At 35.7% G+C, this 24,587-nt stretch overlaps 1 pseudogene across 1 annotated transcript in view; it reads right to left on the bottom strand.

Annotated features, from left to right (window-relative positions):
* Nucleotides 1-1,152: 1,152 nt before the first annotated feature.
* Nucleotides 1,153-24,587, bottom strand: part of LOC143225458 (endochitinase-like) — a 35,174-nt pseudogene continuing 11,739 nt past the window's right edge. Inside the window, exons 4-10 of the transcript XR_013013858.1 lie at nt 20,527-20,617; nt 19,420-19,588; nt 15,362-15,486; nt 8,247-8,376; nt 4,247-4,433; nt 3,559-3,684; nt 1,153-3,445 (exon numbers count right to left, since the gene is read on the bottom strand). The product of XR_013013858.1 is annotated as an endochitinase-like (transcript). The remainder of the gene's footprint in view (nt 3,446-3,558; nt 3,685-4,246; nt 4,434-8,246; nt 8,377-15,361; nt 15,487-19,419; nt 19,589-20,526; nt 20,618-24,587) is intronic.

The raw sequence follows: 24,587 nt of genomic DNA on the forward strand, positions 1-24,587 counted from the left end.
AATTTATTGAAAATGTTACAAATAAAAGACCTTGAGAAATGCTACATGTGCTAAACAAATGGAAAATCCATGGAATTACTGAACATCATATAAAACCTACTTATTCACTCAGTGTGAGGATTGATATATATAATGAGAAAATATACAAAATACGATGGAAACTTTGATATTTAAATTTTAAGTTAGATGTATTAATACTATATAGTTAAAAAATTTAGGCCATTTAAAACGTTGTAATATATGAAAATGTTTACTCAAAATTAGACAAGTGGTTGCGCAACAAGCATCTCGATGCGGTTCAACTGTCGCACTTCAGCGTGTTTCTCATTGGTGGGCAGTTACAGGAACTTGCCACAAAAATTAAAAATTGCTCCGTGGTTTCCCCAATAATTTTCAAACCTTCCGTGACCATCGAGAAACCCCAAACGACCCCCCAGGGGTTGCGACCCGCAGGTTAAGAACCACTGTATTAAGGGCTAAAGAGGGTTTGGTGTTTGTTAAACTAAAGATGAATTTGAACAACATATGTCGACACTTTCGCTTCTACTCAAAGTGTAAGTTCATTCTAGGCCTGGTGATTAAGGGCACTCGACTCGCAATGTGGGTCGTGTGTTTGAATCTCATCACTAAATACGTTCACCTTATTAGCCTTGTGAGCGTTATAAAGTAACGGCCAACTCTATTATTAGTTGGTAAAGAGTTGATGTTGATTATCTCTTAGTCTTCAATATCAGGCACGTTTAGAGCATATTGCCCTCTAGCAGTTTTGTGTGAAATTATTCTGATTTGCAAAGAGCCTCAAATAACATTCTAACTCAATTCATCTTGAAGAGATTATTTCTAGTATTTATAGAACGGCCCACAGTAACTGCTCTAGACCTTATCACAACAATCTAGGCTTAATATTTTATACAATAAACTGTTGTAATGACAGTGATCTGTAACGAGTTTCTATTCTCCAAGTGTCATATAAGAATCGCATATCGTTACTAGAGTTTAATAGCAATACGGGAATAATGAAAGCGTCAAAGGTATGTTGGTTTTTATATATTCTGATAAACACTTAAGAGCTTCGTATATGTTAACTACAAAATATCCTGATTTATGAACAACAGCTGTAATATGAATAAAGAATTGAGTGTAAAACTTCAGTTTCGAACGACAAAGTTTTAATATCATCACCAATTCATATACAGAGGAATACCTTATTTCTGGCGTATCGGTTGCTTTTATTCTAGAAAGAAAACTATTTGCTTGGAATTGTTGGTATAATAGTATGATACTGTAATTATGTTTAATTAGCTTATAGATATGTTCAAAGAAACGTCTAGGTCTTCAAAGAAACATTTTAAGGGGGGTTCTTTTATTGAACATTATCACAACACATTGTATTACCAGCTTCGTTACTGTATCGGCGCATTTCGGTATAAAAAATCCCTTCCAGTGAACCAATGGCAAAAATAGTTATTTTATTGTATTCAATCGTGTCATATTAAATATTTAAAGGCTTACTTCAGCATATTTTACTGGGTTATTATATCAACAATTATAACATGCTAATAGAACGATTTCATAAAGACCATGACTTGTGGACAAAGGGAATTCCACTGGTTTGTTAAATTTGGGCCTCACGAGATTGTTAAACAGTAATATCACAGGTATCTGTGTTTCCATTCATACATCTACCCAAAGTTTCGTCGAAAATTTTTCCATCTGGACAATCGTAAAAGTAGCTTTGTAAATCTTCTTCGAGCACTGGAGCACACACGATGAATTGACTACAGTTTTTTGGATTTCGGTGGATACCTTGACGCATGCACTGCACGTTCGTACTTTCTGCTACGGTCACTCCAGGTCCTCGAGGTGCAGTTGTTGTAGTCCTTAAAGGCTGCAATCGACGACGTATGGCTCGCTGGACAGGTTTAAAGTCTTGCAACTCCTGATCCTTGGGCAAGGTCACCGAGCTGACCCTGGAAGAAACAGCATCTTCATTTTCTCTTGACCTTGTGCGTGTCCTTGCCCGAAATCGAGTTCGGAATCTTCGATGTCCACGTTTGCGGTTTTGGTTTCGCACTTGAGCCTTTTTATTCTCATGCGGTGTTGTAGTGGGAGTTGGATTTGATCGGCGTGGGGTGTTGTACTGAAAAAATGGATTATCAGGTAAAGTATGTGTAAATTGACTCGCAGTAGGTTCAACTTCAGGAGGAGGTTCTGTGGATGTTTGAACTTTAGGTCTTTCTGGGTTTTTGTAGCTAAACAATGAGTCTACCTCTCTTCTTTCTTCTGGATCAGGTGAAGCCTGTGGCCTGTCTGGGTCCTGATAGGTCAGAAAGGGATGACTTTCTTTTTGTGTTTTGTTAGATTTGCTTGGAGCCTGTAGTCTGTTTGGTTCCACGTACTGAAAGAGCTTTTCACTATTTGTTTCAGCTTCAAACTGTGGTCTCCGCGGAACTTGGTTGGTCAATTGACCAGGTGATGGACTGCTGGAGTCTCCTGGTGATAATGTAGCAGGTAAATATTGAGAGGGACGTATGGGTCGTCGGTAACGTGGAACTTTTAATGTTGAAGAGCTCTCTGTTGATGTTGGTGATGTTGTGCTAGTTATGATTTTTGTTACAGACTGAACTTTGGAGAACTGGGGAGTTGTATAGTCTGGAAGGGTTTCAGATGTTGGAGCCAATGTCTCCAAAACAACAGTACTAACCTCCTCAGTTGTCTGTTCTGTTTTCAACAGTGACTGAAGCAGCCGGACCAATTCAGCTAAGTTATGAGTGGTCGGGGCCTGAGTTTGTGGGACTTCTGTTGTAGTAGGAGAAGAACTTGTCGTGGTTTTACGGAAATTAAGGCGTGGACGTTTGAAGCGGAATGGTCGTCTGGTTGGTCGAGAAGGTCTGGAGGTTGTTGGTTTGGGACCTGACTTTTCTTCACAGTGCACATTCTGACGATAATCACAAGAATCTCTGAGTGGATTAAAGTACAAGCCAGCAGGACAAGTGAAGGTATGAGGAACAATACCTAGTTCAGCAGGTCCACTGTCCAGACACCAGTAGTACTTCTTGCAGTTTCTAGGGTTCCTAAAGAAACCCTCATCTGTGCATATGAAATCACCACCTGGATCAGGGGTCGTTGGAGGCTTTGGAGTTTGAAGAAGGTACTCGGGATCTTCGATGGTGGTTCTGACAGATCCTCCCAGACTGTTGTAAGAAGAAAGACGCCTGCCATTTTTGTGATATGATCTACTGTCCAGTGAAAGTTGCTGCTTGATTTCATCTAGTACTGTCTGGACGACAGATTTAATTGGAAGTTCTTCATTTTCAGTGAGCAAAGCATTACGCAATGCTGTTACTAAAGGGCTTTTTTCTTTCCCACACAAACCTCGAAAATCATCATCAGTTAATGCCCATACCATAGCGCCCCCTAAACCTTGTTCTCTGATGTAGTTTGCCTATTTATAAATAAACAAATACAAACCAGTTCAATATCTAATAATTTTCAAGTAAGTAAAATTCAAGGTATAAAGCATGTTTGAAAAGCAGTAAGTTAAATAAGAATACATACTTTCTTGGTTATTATCACTTCGTCATCAAATCCAACCCACTGGTCGCCTTTGAAACAGAAGGGTCCAAAAATATCTGAGTAGGGGCGTCTTACTTGCCAGTCCTTTTCAAGAATATTCTGACAGATCTAAAGAAAAACATCTTTCTGAAGCTAGTAACAACGATAAGACGTGTAGTGATTGATGTGAGAAGAAAGAACTAATTACTCATTAGAACCACCTTGCAATACAGTAAAATATAACAAAATCTTTGTAATATTCCACGGTCTGCTAGTATAGAAGCAACTAAAAATTATCTAAACTGCAGATTTTTTAGCTTTGACATAACTAATATATATGATTAAAAATAAAGCTGTAACTAAACAGAGGCCATCAATTTTAAAACTTTCATAAGTTAGGTTCACGAACGGACTATCTATTTACAAAATTAGTTTGAACATGGTTTTGATATTTATAGTCTCAAAATGTATAGAGTACTGCAAACAATCCCAATAGTTTTATTTATAGCACAAAGTATCACATAAATGAAACCAGGTGGTAGGGTCACTATGTAAAAAAATCCAGCCAGTGCAAAAGTTTTATCGGATGACAGAAACCTAATGGTAAAGGAAAACTGAGATAACTGCCATAAATAAATGGATGGCTGGGTTGGCTTTCAATAGTAAGTACAAGGATATAGCACTAAAATACCTCATGATAAGCCAAATATCCCTTTTCCCTGGTAGATGGACCTTCTTCACCAGGTCCATCTGCAGGAGCATTGATCTCGTTGTCATCAGGGTCCAGTAGCGTAAAAAGATCGTCCATAAGTAGGAATTCCTACTATTAATTTGTGCTTAGGAGCTCCTAGTTCCAGGTAGTAATTTATAGTCCAATTCTGAATGAAACAATCGAGAGATACAGTTTTCAAAAAAATACAAAATACATAACTATTGTTACAAAGTACAAACTTTCAAATTTTATTACACGGTTTGTTGCTGAAAAAATAAGAAGGAAGCATTATCAATAATCTATATGTCACAAGTTCAGCATCTACATTGACGTTGGTTTAAAATATAAACACCAAACATATGTAATTGTTTTACATGTACGATCATGAAAACACCTTACTGAAAGTAGTTTTTATTACTTGTATTAAAAACATAGAAACAAGCTATAATAAAAACATCGCATGACGTCAGGTCTGGTGACACAAATAAGTGTACAGTTTCGTCTCTTGCCAGAGGGCCTATGCTAATTTGGGGTTTATTTTTCATTTTATGGTGAGTCAGTAACTTCTAAAAGAACATATCGTTTACTATACAAATACAAACTCTGTGAAGAAGACCAAACAGTTACCCAGTTACGGTCATCGTAATGTGCTAATGCTCATACAAGCCAATAAGAGAAGTAAGGGGTAATACAGTTATAATTAAGATATAAGGTATATTGTAATTTAAAAGTTACATGAAGGAAACTGCAGGATTTAACGATAACGTTACGATCAAAAGATTTGATAAGACAGACCTAGAAATCCTATAAAATTCGAAAAGATTTCTGGTATATAAGCCGTAAAGTGGCTGTTTGTTCTTGTAATTATTAATTATAGTATTCATACTTTATTGGAGAAAAATTTTAGAAAAACTGAACACTGTCTAAAAAAAAAGGATCTTTAAGGGGAAATTACTGCACAAAAAAGTGTTCGGATTGTGTTGATATATACTGTGATGTTTTTATCTGTTAAAAGTGGTACCCTTTATTGAGAAATAGCATTTTTAACAATTCCTTTTTTGTTCACTACTATATTTACAAATTACGTCAGTAAAGATATAATCAAACCCTTACGTACAATCCTAGTAAAAGTCTTATTCTTTTTGGGAGGAGAATCCTTTAATTTAAAATTGTATTTTGTGATAAAGAAATGATTGTTGCTCATACTATAATTAGTTTTCTAATTGTCTTTATCTTAAATACCCTGCCTCCCAGTGATAGAGGTAACCTATGGTGTAGCTTTGTGCTTAACTACAAACAAACTTTAATATCTAAAGTGTGAAATATTTTCAATAGATTTTATTTATGGAGCCAATCAATAGATGACATAATCAGTGATGACGAGAAAACCCACTTGTAGAGAAAAATATACTCTTCAAAAAAAGAAACGCAAAAGGGATATTTTTGTTATTTTAAAGAGAAATATATGTAATAACGTTACAAGCTCAGAGTATGTGATGTTACACGTGTTAAGGCACTGATTGTCAGACCAAAATGACAATAAAAGTTGTGCACTTTGAAAACGGAGGAAAACATCGGATTTTCGCCAAAACGCATTCGTGTCCAATAAATGTGTTTGAAAAATCTGCATGTTCTGCAAGTGCAACATGTGCAAAATCCCTATAAAAGAGACGGGTTTTCGGTTTCCATAGCTCAGTGTTAAGCCACCGACACGCAATACAGTTACGCCAAGTCTGACTGAAGCACAACGCAACAACGCCATTGGTCGCTTGAAAGCAGGCGAATCTCGATCAGATGTTGCCAGAGCTGTGAATGTCCACCCAAGTACCATCACAAGGCTATGGAATCGACACTAACAACATGGATCAACTCGTGACCGTCCACGATCTGGCAGACCTCGTGTGACCACGCCCGCACAAGATCGCTACATCCGGTTACGTCACCTTCGGGATAGGACCACCACTGCGACGTCTACTGCCTCAACCATGCCAGGGCTGCGTAGGATTTCCGATTAGACCGTACGCAACCGTCGACGAGATTCTTAGGCCCCATGTGCAATCCATCATGGTGAACGTCAACGACGTTTTTCAACATGACAACGCCCGTCCTCACACAACCGACTCACCACTGTCTTCTTGAGACACCACAACATCAACGTTCTTCACTGGCCCTCCAGATCACCATATTTAAACCCCATCGAACATCTTTGGGGCGAGTTGGAACGACGTCTGCGACGGCGACAACCTCAACCGCACACTCTACCTCAGCTTGCAGCAGCTTTGCAGGCTGAGTGGACAGCCATTCCACAGGATGTGATTCGTCATCTCATCGCTACCATGGGCAGGAGATGCCAAGCAGTTATTGATGCTCACGGGGGGCATACTCGTTATTGACGTTGAGTTACGTTAAACTTCAACTAGTGAGCGTGGACTTCGCCTTTGCAGACTTTAGATGTTCAGCAGTGAATGTGCAAAGTTTCACACATGTCATACAGAACTTCCCGGAATAAACTGGTCTCAAATTTTGCCTTTTGCGTTTCTTTTTTGAAGAGTACATATAAGTAAAACAGCTGGTTTGGGTTGAGAAATTTTTTTTTATGTAGAGGGCGAACAACGTTTCGACCTTTTTCGGTCATCGTCAACATATTATATTTATTATTTCAAACATATACATACAGCTACATATATACACGCTGCGTTAATTATAGCGATACAAGGTTCCGTGAAATTGTTTGTTTTAAATTTCACACAAAGCCATACGAGGGCTATCAGCGCTAGCCGTCCTCACTTTAAGAGTGTAGGACTAGTGGAAAAGCAGCTAATCATCCTCATCCAATACCTGCTCTTGGGCTAATTTTTTACTAACGAATAGGGGATTAACACATTATAACGCTCCCACGGCTACAAAGGCGAGATGCTTAGTGGAATGTGAATTAGAACCTGCGAATCTCAGATTGTGAATCGAGTACCTTATCCATATGGCTATGCCAACTTTAAAGGATTGAGAATATATAATTAAGAAAGTGTTGAGTTATTTGAATAAAAAGCGTTATTTCTTTCTGATAGAATGAAATAGTTGGTGTATTTGAATTTACGTTTATACCACATTTATTGAGTTACTTTATATAAGCTGATTTTACTTAAATTCTAATATTGTTAGAAAGGCTTGAACACCATTTGTAACGTAGACTTATGAGAACTTACGACAGTATGCAAGTGTTCAAGCTTGTAGAAACGTTAAATTAGGAAGTAAGCTCAATTATAATTGTTTGTTTACTAGATATTGATTTATTTTCACCAAATAGTTTAATAGAAACTGACACCAAAAGAACAACGCTACAAGAATATTATAGCTGCTGTATACTAATTATAAGTTTGTGGTTATTAGTTATTATACTGAAGTATGATTATGCAATGTGTTTTGTGTTATGAGTGGCCGCGGTTGACCCATTACTAATAGGACTACCTGAAGGGTCAGAGCTCTAAATAAAAATAGTTATAGTAAATATTTATTATATTTCCATACTGTATACTCAGATTTTAATGATATGCAAACCCACCAAGTTTCTAATGGTAAACTTGAAACCCCTCCTTGACAGCCTTCAGTTAAATTACTTGTTTCATTAATATGAGGACCAGATCTTTCCAGTAACCAACATTCAGTAATAAACCTCTTCTGAAAGTATAAGTACTACGTTTAGTATGACCTGAATATATGTTATTTGTACTACTACTTGCACTTTTTTAATCGAACTGCCAGAAAAAAATAACAGAACACGATAAAAACTTCTAGTTAGAACATCCTAAAGAACTGCTGCTGACTTCTGGTGAGTACCAGCAGCAGTTCAATTATAACAGTAACACTACCCCAATAATTTGTACTTACCAGGATTAACGTGTTTCGTTCATCCCACCGACCAACACTGGGAGGTTTATATATTGGAACTTGATGGCCGACTACACGAGTAATTTGTACTTACCACGTTCAGTCTGTTTCGTTCATCCCACCGACCAACATTGGGAGGTTTATATAAAGGAGCGTGATGGTCGACTATTGCTTCGTAAGCTGTATGGTAATCGTAGGATAACACATTCATGAAGTCCACGCACCTGTCACAGAAATATGTCATATCGTAAAATTTGTTCAGATAGGTTATTGAATAGAAGTAAAGAAAACTCTTCAAAACAATTATCTTTATAAAAGAGAGAAAGATCTTTCATATTCATCATAACCTTAAGTAAATATAGTATTGGATTAAGTCCATGGATTTGGACATAATTTTTAAAAGCTGGAAGTATCAGTGAGCTTAAAGCCATGAGAAGACAGACAATATCACTTTTATGTTTATTTGATTATGTTCGGAAGGTTAAACAGAAATATTATATTGTGATAGCAACATGTTTCAAGTTAGGGTAACTCTCATGTTCTATATGTTCCTTTTATTATCTCTCGTGGTTTATGAGAACAAAATGTTCTTTATGCTCACTAAAGTGTTCCAAAGCCGCGTCTCAGTGCATATAATAAATAGTTTGGTAATATAAAACCAGTATTTTAACTAAACGTTTAAGAATTGCTTCGTAGGTGGCTTCTTTCTATTCTACAATTTCACTGTGTGCTCAGTCTATCAGATTGTTTGGTTTATATCGGTACGTTTAAAACCAACAATTTCAACAGATGTGTTTCTTTGTTTTCTGAATTTCCCGCAGAGCTACTCGAGGGCTATCTGCGCTAGCCGTTCCTAATTTAGCAGTGTAAGACCGCTCCCAACTCTTGGGCTACTCTTTTACCAACGAATAGTGGGATTGACCGTCACATATAACGCCCCCACGGCTGAAAAGGCGAGCATGTTTGGTACGACGGGGATGCGAACCCGCGGACCCTCAGATCACGAGTCGCACGCCTTAACCCACATGGCCATGCCGGGCCAACAGATGTGAAATACTGAGTTGCAAAAACATTTCATTCGACCAAAACAAAGTACTTATGAAAATACACAAAACTGTTAATTAGCACATGTATGTGAGCACTTTTTATACTTGTGGTCGGTTACGCTATGATATAGATTTTGGAACTATATGTTTTGCTATAGCAAAACACGAGCCAAGTTTTACCAGACAAGATTCTAATTTTATTTATTACTAGACTTCACTTCTAAACTTCACTAAAACTTCAGACGTCACTTCACCTAAGTTTAAGCCAAGTCCTGTTGTCCCCTTCACACACACAAAGAACAGAAACCAACTTCGTTAATACTTCCTTCTTTTTACAGTTTTCTAATACTTTCTACTTTCTTGTTTCCACATCTATACAACATACCAGAAACACATAAAGAGCATCTAATCAAATAATTCAGTAGTATGTGGACGTTTGTAAGTCTTGGACCCAATTTAAAAATGTGCGTGACAGTTCCCCAAGGAAAGATTAGTGGAACTCAAGGCTTTCTGTTTCTAGGACTTATAAATACATAAACCAACAAACTACAGCCTGTAAAGTTGTATGGATACAAATTTGTTTACAAGTAATTTAATAGAAGGGCGTGATACGTAAGTATCACAGTGGCATATAAAGGTACAGTATTGTCCTTTCAGGTCGTGTGACTTGGCTTTGCATGTACCGTAAAAATAAATCTAGACATGACCTCGCACAAAACCTTTGGTTAATTGTATACACTAATTGAGTTACTCATTAACGTAATAAACAATTTATAAGGAACAATGTTAGATAAAGTTAACTTTTGTTTTTAACTTCCTCAATAATATTAATGGGGTGCAAATTACATATCCAGCTTTATGGAAGGCAGTAACTAACACACTTAAATAAGTACTCGTGTCTTTGAATTCAAAACCGAATGTCTATAACAAAGTGAAAGTGCATACTGTTTCACGTTTTGTTTAAATCATTTTCTCGGGCAAGAATATTAAAATAGCCCAGGTACACTGCCATACAGTTTCCAACTATGATACAACCACTTATGGATGATGGATGCTAACACACACACACACACACACACACACACACACACACACACACACACGTATACATAACAGATCATTTTTATAGTAAAAATACATTGTTATAAATTATTACACTACTATTTCTGTTATTATATGACTCCAATAGATGTCTCACATTCGGCACCAGATTTTAGGTCGTTGAGAACCTGGGATGGTCCACTTCTTCCTCTCTCCTTAATTAATGGTTTTAGAACTGTCAAATGCTGCCGATAGTATTCTAACACAAAACACTGATTTAATTTCTTTGCCTTTGTTAGGGCCATACCTTCGAATATAATACTAGTAGCATTAATGTAATTTTAAAATATTCGCTTTATTTGGTTATAAACACTTGAAAACATTTCATATACGAGTAGCTCGTTTCATTGGGTTGTATAAGCTCACAAACAATTCCGAAATCAAATTACACTTGTTTATAAGATATTGACCAGAGTGTATTTATACAGAAAATACCATTTTAAATACAACAATAATATCTAACTCTTGGTAAAATAATTTTAATGTCTAGTGCAGGTGGTCTTATTTCTAATATGAAATAATATGTAATAGAATATGTATCCCAACATGGTTAAATGTTGCAAAATCAAATTTTAAAAAAGTGCAAATAATACAAAATTCAGTTATCACCACATGTATTCTCAAGACGGCTGGTATAGGTATTAGAATTTTAATTAAAATAAAGTACAGAACAACGTTTCGATTTTCTTAGGTCATCTTCAGGTTAACGAAGAGAGTTTGTAACTGACCGTTGGCAGGCACATTTTAATACCGATACCAGCTGTCTTAAGAATACATTTTTACTTCAAGTGGGTTTCTTGTCATCACGAATTCTCACCACAGCTTTCAGAGTACCAGTTTAGTAAAAATGTATACAAAAATAACATGTTAACAGAGATAAATCGCTGTATCACGCATGATGTTGATAGGGCTAAGTGCCTCTCACCATAAAATTTCTACGATCTATCTCTGTTAACATGTTATTTTTGTATACATTTTTACTAAACTGGTACTCTGAAAGATGTGGTGAGAATTCGTGATGACAAGAAACCCACTTGAAGTAAAAATGTATTCTTAAGACAGCTGGTATCGGTATTAAAATGTGCCTGCCAACGGTCAGTTACAAACTCTCTTCGTTAACCTGAAGATGACCTGAGAAAATCGAAACGTTGTTCTGTACTTTATTTTAATTAAAATTCTAATACCTATACCAGCCGTCTTGAGAATACATGTAGTGACAACTGAATTTTGTATTATTTGCACTTTCTTAAAATTTGATTTTGCAACATTTAATCATGTTGGGATACATATTCTATTACTGGTCTGATATACTCTTTATTAATTTTAATAACGTTTCTGTGAATGTTCCTGTGTTTTTCCTGTTAATCGTTTGAGATAATTGCTTGTTGACACACTTTTCTTTTCATAACGCCCGGCATGGCCAAGCGTGTTAAGGCGTGCGACTCGAAATATGAGGGTCACGGGTTCGCATCCCGGTCGCGCCAAACACGCTCGTCCTCCCAGTCGTGGGGGCGTTATAATGTGACGGTCAATCCAACTATTCGTTGATAAAAGAGTAGCCCAAGAGTTGGCGGTGGGTGGTGATGACTAGCCGCTTTCCCTCTAGTCTTACACTACTAAATTAGGGACGGCTAGCACAGATAGCCCTCGAGTAGCTTTGTGCGAAAATCAAAACAAACAAACAAACTTTCCATAATTTTGACTATGATTTTTTCCCAAGTTACTTTTGAATCATAAGTTAGGCCTAAATGTTTTCTGGTGAACTGGTATCGAGAAGAGCTCCGGTCACGTATGATTTAAGAATATTTTTACGTAATTTAAGTAATTTTACGAATAATATTAATTTTATTTTTGATATATTAATTTCAATTCTATATTCCTGACAGTATTCAACTATTTGATTTAAAACTGGTTTTAAATTGTTTGATGTTGTTGAAAGTGTGTTTTAACTTTTCCTGATGGACACATCATAAGGAAACTGAAGTTGAACTACAATTACCATCATTTAATGGCCTGTCGCTAACGTACATAATATATGATAATCTAACTACCCTTACATTCTAATAGGTGCCCTTAACATTTACTCTACATTTTCTTTGTGAAGAAAGTTAGATAACCAGCGAATAACTCCTTTTGGTAATTCCATTTCTTTTCATTTGAATCTTAAACAGTTATGCCATACAATGTCAAACGTTTTTTCGTTATCGAGAAAGCAAACAACCATGCATTTCTTGTAGTTAAAGCTATTTATTGTGGTTTCAGTAAGCCTAACTAAATGATCAGTTGTTTGCCGAAATTTTCAGAAACGATTTAGAACTTGATGTAATTTTGATGTGATATCTAGGAAAGTTGAGATCCTGTTGCTAATTGCTTGCTCTAAAATTTTGCCTGAACAACTAGTTAAACTGACTGGTCTGTAGTTTTCCAAGTTATCCGTTGGTTTCCCTTCCTCCAGTAACATAAGTACGTTTGCTTACTTCTAAGAAGCAGGAATCTATACTGAATTTAACAATATTATTTGTATTTTATCTCTTCTTGACACGTCAAGACCTACGCCATGATCAGCGTATTAGTCCTAGATGTTGAAAAGTGGAAGATCGTACCTGGCTAGCAGAGATCCACAAAACAGTTACAGTTAAATTGTTATCATTATTGCAACAGTTGTACTTTAAATACGGGATTTCTAGAGAAATACAAACGAATTCTAAACACAAACAGCGAAATCTTATAAATCCACGTACTTGTCTTAGGCCTAACGTTAATTAAGCCTTTATTAAGATCGGTCTTAATAAATTGGGGCCAAACTTTACTGTACTTATATAAACTTGTACTGATATTCTACGACCTAACGTTATACCTTATTAAAAAAAAGTTGTAAGCTTTAAATATGCTGTAAAAATATTTACTGAAGTATATTTAAATCCGTTGAAATGAAGTGCGCGTGTACATTTTGAGGACAGTCTGAACAGACAGAAACTTGAGTGTTATTATAATAAATGGGATTCTGCACAAAGAATTTACAGGGCTGTCACAAAATACGTATTATCTTATTTTTAACTGGTGAGACAGCTACAAAAACCTGCTGGTTGAAAGAATGCATAACAATATTTGTGGGAAAGGTAATAAAAAAATGACCAAAAGTGGCCCTGCAAGATGTCCTTGAATCTGTAACAGATTATCACGTGATACTCGTAGAGTCTATAGTTTGATAGGTTCCTCATCCACTCACACAGAAAATAATATTTAATATGGTTCGTACTGTTGTTCTGTCGTGTCTTACGTTGTCTGTACTTTGTTTTTTGAAATAGACGGAAAGTGTAGGTATATGAAACGTTTGAAGTACTAGTATTTATAAATTAAAGACAATTTATAGTATTACAAGTTCATATTGCGGCGATACACAGGATATTTTTAGGAAATACAGATTTTATGGGAGGCCATATATATATGTATATACCCAAACTTTTTGTACCAATTCTTTACAATGCCAGAAGTCAGAATATATAACAAATTTACTAAATCTCTAGCATATTGCTGGGCCTTCGTTTTTCATATCCTGCGTTTCTGTCTTTATCCTCGAAATGCAATATTTAACGTACGTGTTCACTGGATTAATGTTTTCATAAACCCTGTCTTTTATATTTAAAAACGACACTAGAGCTATCTACACTAGCCGTCTCTACATTAGCAATGAAAGACTAGAGGAAAGGCAAATAGTTATCACCGACCAACGCGAACTCTAGGGCTAGCATTTTATCAGCGAATAGTGGTATTGACCGTCACAATATAACGCCCCCACTGCTGAAAAAAGAGAGCATATTTGATGGAGCAGGGATTCGAACCCACGACCTTCAGATTGCGAGTCAAGTGCTCTTACCAACTGGCCATACCGCGCATAATAATATTAATATATCGTAACGAAATTCAGAAAGTTAGTATTGAACCTATATGACTATATAGCTACTTTATTATGGTGTAAACACCTTTTACAAGTTAGCAAAGCATGATTATAATTAATTCGACTTTTTATACGCGTAAGTATATTAGGCCTATCATATTTGGATATGACGAACATAGTGATAAGATATAATAAAAGTAATACTAATGTCTTATAATTAATTAGTGATAGCATTATGTGTAATTCTGTTTAAGGTGTTAAAATATCTATCCAGTTGAGCATTTAGTTAAAAAATTTTATCCCACAGAAATATTATATAACAGCATAAGGAAATATGGACGATTAGCTAAATAACAATAAATGTGAAAACATAAAAAACTAACTCATAAGTTGCCCTTATTTTGTGTCACATCTGATTTAATATCGTAAAACAAAATGGTAAGCCATAACGTTACAAGGTTATAAAATAATAGATGAAGGAATACAGTGTACATTACAAATAATTAACGACTGGTGATGCGAGTTACCACAGTTGTTTATACCAACTATGCCATTCAGATGTGTCTGATGTAGGCCTAACGCCGAAAGGCAACTAAGGTTTGGTTTGTTTTGAATTTCGCGCAAAGCTACACGAGGGCTATCTGCGCTAGCCGTCCCTAATTTAGCAATGTAAGACTAGAGGGAAGGCAGGTAGTCATTACCACCCACCGCCAACTCTTGGGCTACTCTTTTACCAACGAATAGTGGGATTGACCGTTACATTATAACGCCCCCCACGGCTGAAAGGGCGAGCATGTTTAGTGTGATGGGGATTCGAATCCGCGACCCTCAGATTACGAGTGGAGTGTCTTAACCACCTGGCCATGTGGGGCCTGGAAGGTAACTAACTACCATTAAAAACATTTTCCTGGGGACAAATCACAGACAGCATTTGCATGGCAGATTTTTTTTTCTCACAAAACAATTATGTTTGTAAACATATTGTTTTCTCGCAAAATAATAATGTCTGTAAACATTCTCACAATATGTACTTTGAACACTATTCCAACCCACTTTCTATAACATTCAGAACAATTGATGAAATACAACCTTTATAAATAAAAGTCTTATTTTGTAATAAATTTAGAATAATAATAGTAATACAAACAATACTCTAATGCCTACTTAGAAATTTCTGGAACATCGTAGCCGTTATCAATGTAGTCCTTCCCGGCAGGCACTGCCACTGAAAGTATCAACCTCTCCTTCCTGCGTGAATCTCCTTCCTGATCAAACGCCTCTCGCAGCTCCTGTAAAAAACGATCACCCATGTAAGTTTGACTGTGTGGGTATTTGGGTATTGATGTTGTTAAATACCCAGGAGGGTCAGGTACATTTGACCTCTTCCTCCCTCCCGTACGATAATAGCGTCTGTCTTTAGGGTTTTTTTTTTTTTTTAAAGCTTTGGCCCAGAGTAAAAGTATAACATCATACTCAGGTCCATTTCAGGGCTCAGTCCATGCATGGACGAACAAGAAGTTTTTTTTGTTTTTTTTTCTTCATTTTTTTTCCATATATAAATTTTTTTTTGTATTTTCATATATATATATATTTTTTTTTTGTATTTTTCTCCTTTTTCTCGATTGAGAGAATGCTACTACTACTTGTAGTAACTCACACACATAGAAAGTAATAATTATTATTATTCAATACTTGAATAATTAAAATAATAATAATAATAAAAAATTTATAAAAATAGAAAGAAACAAGGACTAAGTGTCTAGTGCATAGTGGCCAGCTTGTGTTACATTTCTTAAATATATGTTAAAAGGGGAGAGGTATTTAGGACCATTTACTTCATGTACGTGATATATGTCGAGATCACACATTAAGTCATTTTTTATGCCAATTCTTATTTAAATATTTTAGAGAATTATGCAAGAGTCTTTCAGCTATTGTATCTATGTTTGCATACTTGTGCATGAATGTGGTTGAGGTGCTACGTGGTACTTCATATGCTGAAGTTAGTACAGAATTTTGTATACGTTGAAGTTTCTGTACATGTGTGGGTGCTATGTTAACCCAGGCAGGTGATGCATATTCTATTGTTGGTCTAATGTACGTTTTGTAGATTTTAAGTATGTTGTCTGGTGATGTTCCTTGGATTTTACCTGAAAGACTTCTTGCATAGTTTGCTCTTTCCAGATTCGTATCAGTACATTTTTAATATGTGGTAGCCACGTTAATTTTGAGTCATAGGTTAGACCTAGAAATTTAGCAGAAGTAGCAGTCAGTAAAAGTGATCCATTCATATAGAGTTTTGGTGGATCTTTTTTCAGCTTATTCAGTCTGCTGAATACTATGACTTGGGTTTTTGGAATATTAATTTTGATTCTGTATTTCTGGCAGTGTTCTTCGATGTTATTTAGGACTGGTTGTAGGTTCGTTGCTGCTATTGACGGAGTGGGGGCACTTTTCCAGACTGCTACATCGTCAGCGAACTGTGATGCATAACCTAAATTTAGGTTCGACAGAGGCATATTACTCACGTACATGATAAATAATATAGGGCTAACAACCCCTCCTGCGGACTCCTGCTTCGGGTGAAAAGGACCCTGAGTGGCCCCCATTTACATTTACTTTACACATTCTGTTTTCCAGGAAGTTGGACAGCCAGCGAATAGTTTCCTGGGGTAATGCCATTTCAAGCAATCTATGTCGTAAGCCGTTATGCCACACTGTGTCAAATGCTTTCTCAATGTCGAGAAAGCAAGCAACAGTGCATTCTTTTTTTGTTGAAGCTGTCGGTAATTGATTCTGTAAGTCGAATCAAGTGGTCTGTAGTTTGGCGGTTTTTTCAAAATACGTTTTGAATTTCTGGTAATTTTGAATTTTCTTCTAAGTAAACTGACAGACGATTACTAATTATCCTCTCTAATACTTTGCCAATACAACTGGTTAAGCTAATCGGGCGGTAGTTGTTTGGTTTATTCGCTGGCTTTCCTTCTTTCTGGAACATTAATATTATTGCTTCCTTCCAAGAAACGAGGATATATCCAGCTGATAGTGAGAGATTAAATAACGCTGTTAGGTGTTCATATAATCTCTGAGTGCCTTGTTTTAGGAGGATAGCTTGAATACCATCTTCTCCAGGGGCTTTGTTTTTTTGTGTTGTTAATAGCAGTTACGACTTCTGTTACAGTGATATGTTTTACCAGTTGATGAGTGCTCCAGTCTTTTGTTTTTTCTTGGTGTGTAATAGTGTTGACTGGAAATTTAGGTGTAAAAATGCTTCTGTTTTGATCAATATAGTTTGTGACTGTATTATAAAAGTATCTGTTCATGTCTGGTTCATGATGGGTTTTGAACGTGTTTTCTAGGTGTTTTTTAAATATCTCGGCTTTTTCTGTGTTAGTGTATGCTGTTTCTCCATCCAGTTCCAGTGGTGGATATACTGTGTTTGTTGTTCCTGTGTTTGTAAATCTTTTCAAATGTGTCCAGAATTGTTTAGGATCAGTTTTGTGATTTAGATCGGAACAGAAGGTGTCCCAGTTTTCTTGTTTCTGTTGTCTGATTAAGTTTCGTATTTTATTCCTTATTGTGTTTATCTGAGTTTTAAGTGTGGGGTTGCGATTTTGAATGTACTGTCTGCGGAGTATACGTCTGTTTTTAATTAAGTGTATTATATCTTTATGTGGTTGCCATGAATGAGTTGTTGTGAAGTGTTTTTGTTTCGGTATCGAACTGTTGGCTGCATGTTTTAGACACTCAGAGATGATATGACAGTATGCATCTATATCTGATGCGTCCGCGGCAATATGTAGTACTTCTGGAGGTAAGGTTTCATTTAATATAGTTTGGAAAACTGGCCAATTAGCTTTTTTGTAGTTCAGTTGGTCTCTCACTATGATTTTAATTAAGTGGGGGGTGAGATTGAAGATACACCAAACTGGGAGGTGGTCACTATCTATATCGTGACCAACATGAAAATTTACGAATTTGCGACTCATATTTGACAAACACAGGCATAGGTCCAGTATTTCACTGGTTCCGTGTGCGTACGAGATATGTGTCGGTGTTGCATCGTTTAATAAAATCATGTTAGATTCATCCAAAAATTGAAAAAGCATATTGCCGTTTGCGTTTATACTTCGACAGTTGAATGCTGTATGTTTACTGTTTAGGTCGCCGATAATAATAAGATTACAGTTACTATTATACAACATATTCAATAGATTTACATCTAACACTGTACTAGGCGAGCAGTAGATGCCCGCCACAGTAACGTCTGTATGATTTTGCGTTTTTACATTAATAATTATAGATTCATTACTGGAAGGGATAATAAGTTCAGTCTTATACAATAATAAAAGACCTCTGTTTGGATCTCTATTATCCTTCCTGTCATGTCTAATAGTAGAGTAGCCGTTTATAATACATTTTCTCAGCTTTTAATAAATAAATTTGGCTTGTTTCGTTTTTTAGTCCTGTGACTGTGTTACATCAGTGAACTTAAAACTGGAAGGACAGTTTAGAAAACGTGTTCAGGGTACCAGAAGAAACCAAGAAAATGATTTATAAATTGATAACCATGGACACAGAAAAAATTGATTGTGTGTTTTATAGGTGTGTGTGTTTTCTTATAGCAAACCCACACAGGGTTATCTGCTGAGTCTACCGAAGGGAATCGAACTCCTGATTTTAGCGTTGTAAATCCGTAGGCTTACCGCTGTACCAGCGGGTGATGCGCTTTATAGGAAGGATAACTAGAAAAATAAAGGAATAAACTTTAAGTAGCTAACGTCGTTGTTATTTGTTTGTTAAATGTCGAGTGAAGCTGTCTGAGGGTTAACTGTGATAAATAATTATAGTGTAGATGTGATAGACCAGAGGGCAGGCAGCAGGTTGAACCCCCCCATCCCCGCTGCTAACTCTTGCACTGTTCTTTTATCAACATTATATTTTATCAATATATAAACAATTAAACCTCCACAATTTAAGACGAAATGCCGACATGAATATGGAATTTCTAATAAATGACTAATAAAACGTTTAACTGAAGTGTCAAAAAAATCCACTAAAAGTGCCAGTAAATATTTCCTCTCCAATCTTGGTTTCATATGCCTAATTATTTGTCTTTTTTTACAACTGCTTTCTTAAGACAAAGAATTACAAACACGTTTAACTTTCGCTACGATTATGCTTAATCCTCATGTTTACCTTATATGGTTGTTACTACTGACCTTAATCAAGAGGGCATAACCCTTGCGGTCACCGTTATTACTACCATCTCTGGACCCTGGATACTCCCAGTCCAACTCCAAACCATCAAACCTGTTTTGTCTTAAGTAGCGTATAACACTGTGAATAAAATTTTCTCTCGTAGAAGATTCTCGAACAAGCTTGGAAAACCTAGAACACACTTTAAAGGTTGTAGTTTGAAATCATTTTAAACAGTAAAAGAACACCTGAGATTTTTTCTTGTTATCAATGACTACATGCATTAGCTTTTTAAATTACAAAGATGTGAAAACTGTAAATCAAGCGGATTCGAACCTTTAATCTTGCTATCCAAGTTATAGACTTTCAGTTATGCAGTTTTGGGCTGGACTTCATAAGCTATGCCAACTGTTTGTTGGAAATATAGCTTCTAATTATTTTAACAACAGAAATGACATCTCAATTTGTAATGTTTGAAGTTTTTAAAATAAATGACAAGTGAGTTTGAAACTTTAGGTAGGCAAATTGATTTTTACTGATTTGTCAAAAAAAAAAGCCATCTTAAATCGAACCAATAAGAATGCGAAAACTACAACTCATTTCCCATTTTAGGCCCTACATGCTGTTTTAATGACTTTATATTTATAAATGTCGTCATTTTTATTTTTTGAAAGAAGCACTTCACTATTTTGCGAAAATAAAAAAGAACGGGGAGACATGCCCGCCAGATTCCTCCGCTTAGGAATGTATTAGTTTTTACTTCATTTACTGTTCATAATAAAGTTTATTATTACTGAAGATGTTTGTTAAACTAATGACAAGTGAAGTAAAAACTGAAAATTAGAACATTCCAGACTCTTCTCTGACCAAAGCAGTGGCCCGTTGAGTTGCGGGTTGAAACAGTTTGATCCCATTTGTCTCTTCTTTAGAGAGACATCCAAACCGAAAGTTTTTGTTTCGACATTTTTTTAAAATTAATTGTTAATACGTCTACAAACAAGTTTTTACAACTAAAATATATGTTACAAAAAGAGTGATTTGTAATTTAATTAAAGTAAAAGTTAATAGTAAATACAAATAAATTAATGGTCAGATGAATTTACTTTTGATTTAAATAAAAGCCAGTTTACCTTTTAGATCCTTCGTTCCATCCACCAATGGCAATCATCGTCTTTAAATCTGGGTTATATTTTTTCAAACCCACAAACTTCCTGTAATTACCTAAAGCGACATTGATTCATTAGTCATAAATTGTTTTGTGAATTAAGAAGAAACAACAAAACAATCGTTGCTTGACCTTAACTCCCCTCGGTGTGTCACATATTAGTTTGAAGATTTACAATACTAAGGTTTAATATTCGATCATCGTGGTGAACAGGGTGAAGATAAAAAACAACAACTTGGCTATAATAACAAGTGAGGATTTGCACGCCATCTGTAAACGTAAATATGTCATTGTTTAGTGTTTTATAGCGCAAAAACTACACAAAGAGCTCTCTGTCCATCGTGGAGAGTCGAACCGATGTTAATGTTTTAAATTCATACACTTAACCGCCGTTACGCAGATATGATAAAAAATCTGAAATAATACTAGTTAATAAAAAGCTTGAGATAAAAAATTCATTAAACAAATCACAAACGTTAAAGTCCAGTAACGTATAAAATAACAATGAGCAGAAATGGATTATTTATTGGAAAGCGCGAATATAGAATCCTTGTTGTTAGCGCTATAAATCTTCAGGTTTACCATTGAGACACCAGAGGGAAAACTTGTCTCTATTTAGCAAATAGCTAAACAAGGAGTGATCAATTCACTGCGAGGAATTCAACCTCGGATCTTAGGAGTTTAAATCCATAAGTTTATCCCTTTCTGAAGCTCGTTACATAAAAATTATTTTACACTACTTTATTAACACTGAAAAACGAAATTAGTTTATGTACTTTCTAAATTTGGTTACATAAAAACTGTTTTAAACTACTTTCTTAACACTGAAGAGCGAAATTATTTTACGTACCTTTTGAAGTTGGTTACATAAAACCTGTTTTAAATTACTTTATTAACACTGAAAATTCAAATTGATTTACGTATTTTTTGAAGTTGGTTACATAAAAACTGTTTTAAATTAATTTGTTAACAATGAAAATCGAAATTGATTTACGTACTTTCTAAATATGGTTACATAAAAACTGTTTTAAACTGCTTCATTAACACTGAAAATCGAAATTAATTTACTTTTTTTTTAATTTCGTGCAAAGCTACGAGGGCTATCTGCGCTAGCTGTCTCTAATTTAGTAGTGTAAGACTAGAGGGAAGGCATCTAGTTATCACCACCCACCGCCAACTCTTGGGCTAATCTTTTACTAACGAATAGTGGTATTGACCGTCACATTATAACGCCCAAACGGCTGAAAGGGCGAGCACGTTTGGTGTGACGGGAATTCGAATCCGCGGCCCTCAGATTACGAGTCGAACGCCTCAGCCCACCTGGCCATGCCGGGCCTTGATTTACCTACTTTTTGAAGTTGGTTACATAAATAGAGTTTTGAACTACATTAGTAACACTGAAAATCGAAATTGATTTACCTACTTTTTGAAGTCGGTTACATAAAAACTGTTTTAACCTATTTTATTAACACTGAAAATCGAAATTAGTTTATGTACTCTCTGAAGATGGTTTAAGTGTTTAATTTTTCATAGACTGATTTAGCAAAGTTCAGATTAACAATATACTGCCCTTGTTTCGTTAAATTGTTTTATAGTATGTGTAAAAATGTTAATACGTGGTGGGAGACTGTGAAACATATTTTAGTTTATTTAAAATTCACGTTGCAGACATTAAGAACAAACTGTATATATAAATACAGTACTGTGCTAACGTCTTAGGGCATAGTCTAAAATTAGATTTCAGCTAATTTCCAAAGAACAGTGGAAGATAAATCACAGACGAAACATCAACATCTTATTAATCTTCAAACTCAATGAAAGTAAGTGTGTGTGTTCAATAAAACAGTTAATATTTTGTGCTACCTTTTGGTTTACTAAGTGTAGACAGTATATCAGGCACTGCTGCAACATGTTTAAATAAAGGGTTCTTAGGGAATTTACTCCAAACGTTTCTAATTCATTCTCATAAAGTTTTTTAGAAGTAACTTTTGATTTATCAAGTTTTGATGTATCAAATTCCAGATCTGCTCAACTGTATTTAGAATAGGACTCTATAGGTGTCACTGAATGACTCTAACAGCTTCTTTCTTAACTAAGCAATTTCTGCAAAGGTTGGAACAGTGTTTGGAGTCATTATAATCAACAGTCCAGTTTATGTACTTTCAGCAAATTTCAGTTTCTTCACAATATTTGGAGATTGAAGTAAATGTTTTTTTTCTTAACTACAACACAACCAAATATTCCATTATAGTTCAGTCTTCTTGATATTGTAGAACTGGACACTTTTCTGTCAGTTGGTACATTGTTGTTTATCTCATGTTTAATGTTGGTTTCACGATCTAGTGTGTACTTAGTGTTTGGGAAACATTTCGAGTCTGCAGCAATTTGTCAGAAAGTCTAACCAACATTATGTAAAGATTTTATGTGAATTGTCTGCTCTACTACAATTCTCTACCATGTTTTGGGTCGTGACATGATAACAAAACTTAATATATACTGTTAAAACTGTTATAATCTGTTTATTTGTGGAGTGTTTTTAAATTGATTTTTTCTAGCATGTTCCAGTACCATATGTTAGATCCTTACTAGCTTCCTTCTATATAGTTAAGACACTGCATGGGGTACCATGACAATTATTTCAGATCCTAAATTTGATCAGTATGTTCATTCAAACAGAACCCTTATGACATGTCCTTAGTACATTGGAATTCTACAAAATTATAAGTAATCTCACCCTGGTTCATTCAGTTGTCAACAAGCATCAGTGAAACATTACCATAGTGTTAAAATTTTCATTCTGTAATGGTATGGAAGAATTAGCTAAATAAAATGGAAAGAATGACAACGTTTTCTTGTTCTAACACTTTTAAACAGTACTGTCTGTGTAGATTTTCTTATCTTGTTTGTCTGTTGAATTTCGCACAAACCTACTTGACAGGTGTGGATGCTACTCATAATTTTGAAGTGATAAATTAGAGCAGGGGTTCCCAACCTTTTTGCACTCGCGACATGAAAATGTAATTGATGAAATAAAATTAATGTTATCCCAAGCTACTTCTAACAAGGCTACGCGACTCCCCTGCCAAGGCTTCGCGGCGCCCCTGGGAAGTCGCGACCCACCGGTTGGGAACCCCTGAATTAGAGGGAAGGTAGTTAGTCATATTCACACACTGCCAAACTCATAACCCTTGGATTGTGATTTGAGTGTCTTAACCATCAGGTTATATAAGGATAACTGGATTCAAACCCGAGACCCATAGATTGTGAATCGAGTGCTCTAACCATTAGGTCATACATGGTTAATGGGATTCAAACTCGAGACCTACAAATTGTGAATCAAGTGCTCTGACAAACAGGCCATAAAAGGGTATTGGGATTCAAATTCGAGACCCAAAAATTGTGAACGAAGTGCCCTAAACATTAGGCCATATAAGGTTAATGGGATTCAAACTCGAGACCCACATATTGTGAATCAAGTGCTCTAACAATCAGGCCATAAAACGGTAATGGGATTTAAACTCAAGACTTGTAGACTGCGAGTCAAGCGCCCTAACCACTAAGCCATATCAGGGTAACAGGTTTTGAACTCGAGACCCACATACTGTGAATCATGTGCTCTAACCACTACCAGGCCATGCGAAGTTCGCAAAAGGAAAAATCTATTTTGAGTTTGAAAATATCTTAAATTTTTAACTTTTACTTAAATAAAATTGATAATATTTAAAGCTCATTTGATTAATTTGATCCATTATTGCATGGTCACAAAAACTGTTAATATAGATATACGTATTCTGGATTGTTGCTGTTTCTGTCGTTTGTCATAAACCTTCGTTGTCTATTGTTGTTTTTTTTAATTTCGCGCAAAGCTACTCGAGGGCTACCTGTGCTAGCTGTCCCTAATTTAGCAGTGTAAGACTAGAGGGAAGGCAGCTAGTCATCACCACCCACCGCCAACTCTTGGGCTACTCTTTTACCAACGAATAGTGGAATTGACCGTAACATTATAACGCCCCCATGGTTGAAAAG

Source organism: Tachypleus tridentatus, chromosome 9 (genome assembly GCF_004210375.1).
Source record: "Tachypleus tridentatus isolate NWPU-2018 chromosome 9, ASM421037v1, whole genome shotgun sequence".
Taxonomy (NCBI): domain Eukaryota; kingdom Metazoa; phylum Arthropoda; class Merostomata; order Xiphosura; family Limulidae; genus Tachypleus; species Tachypleus tridentatus.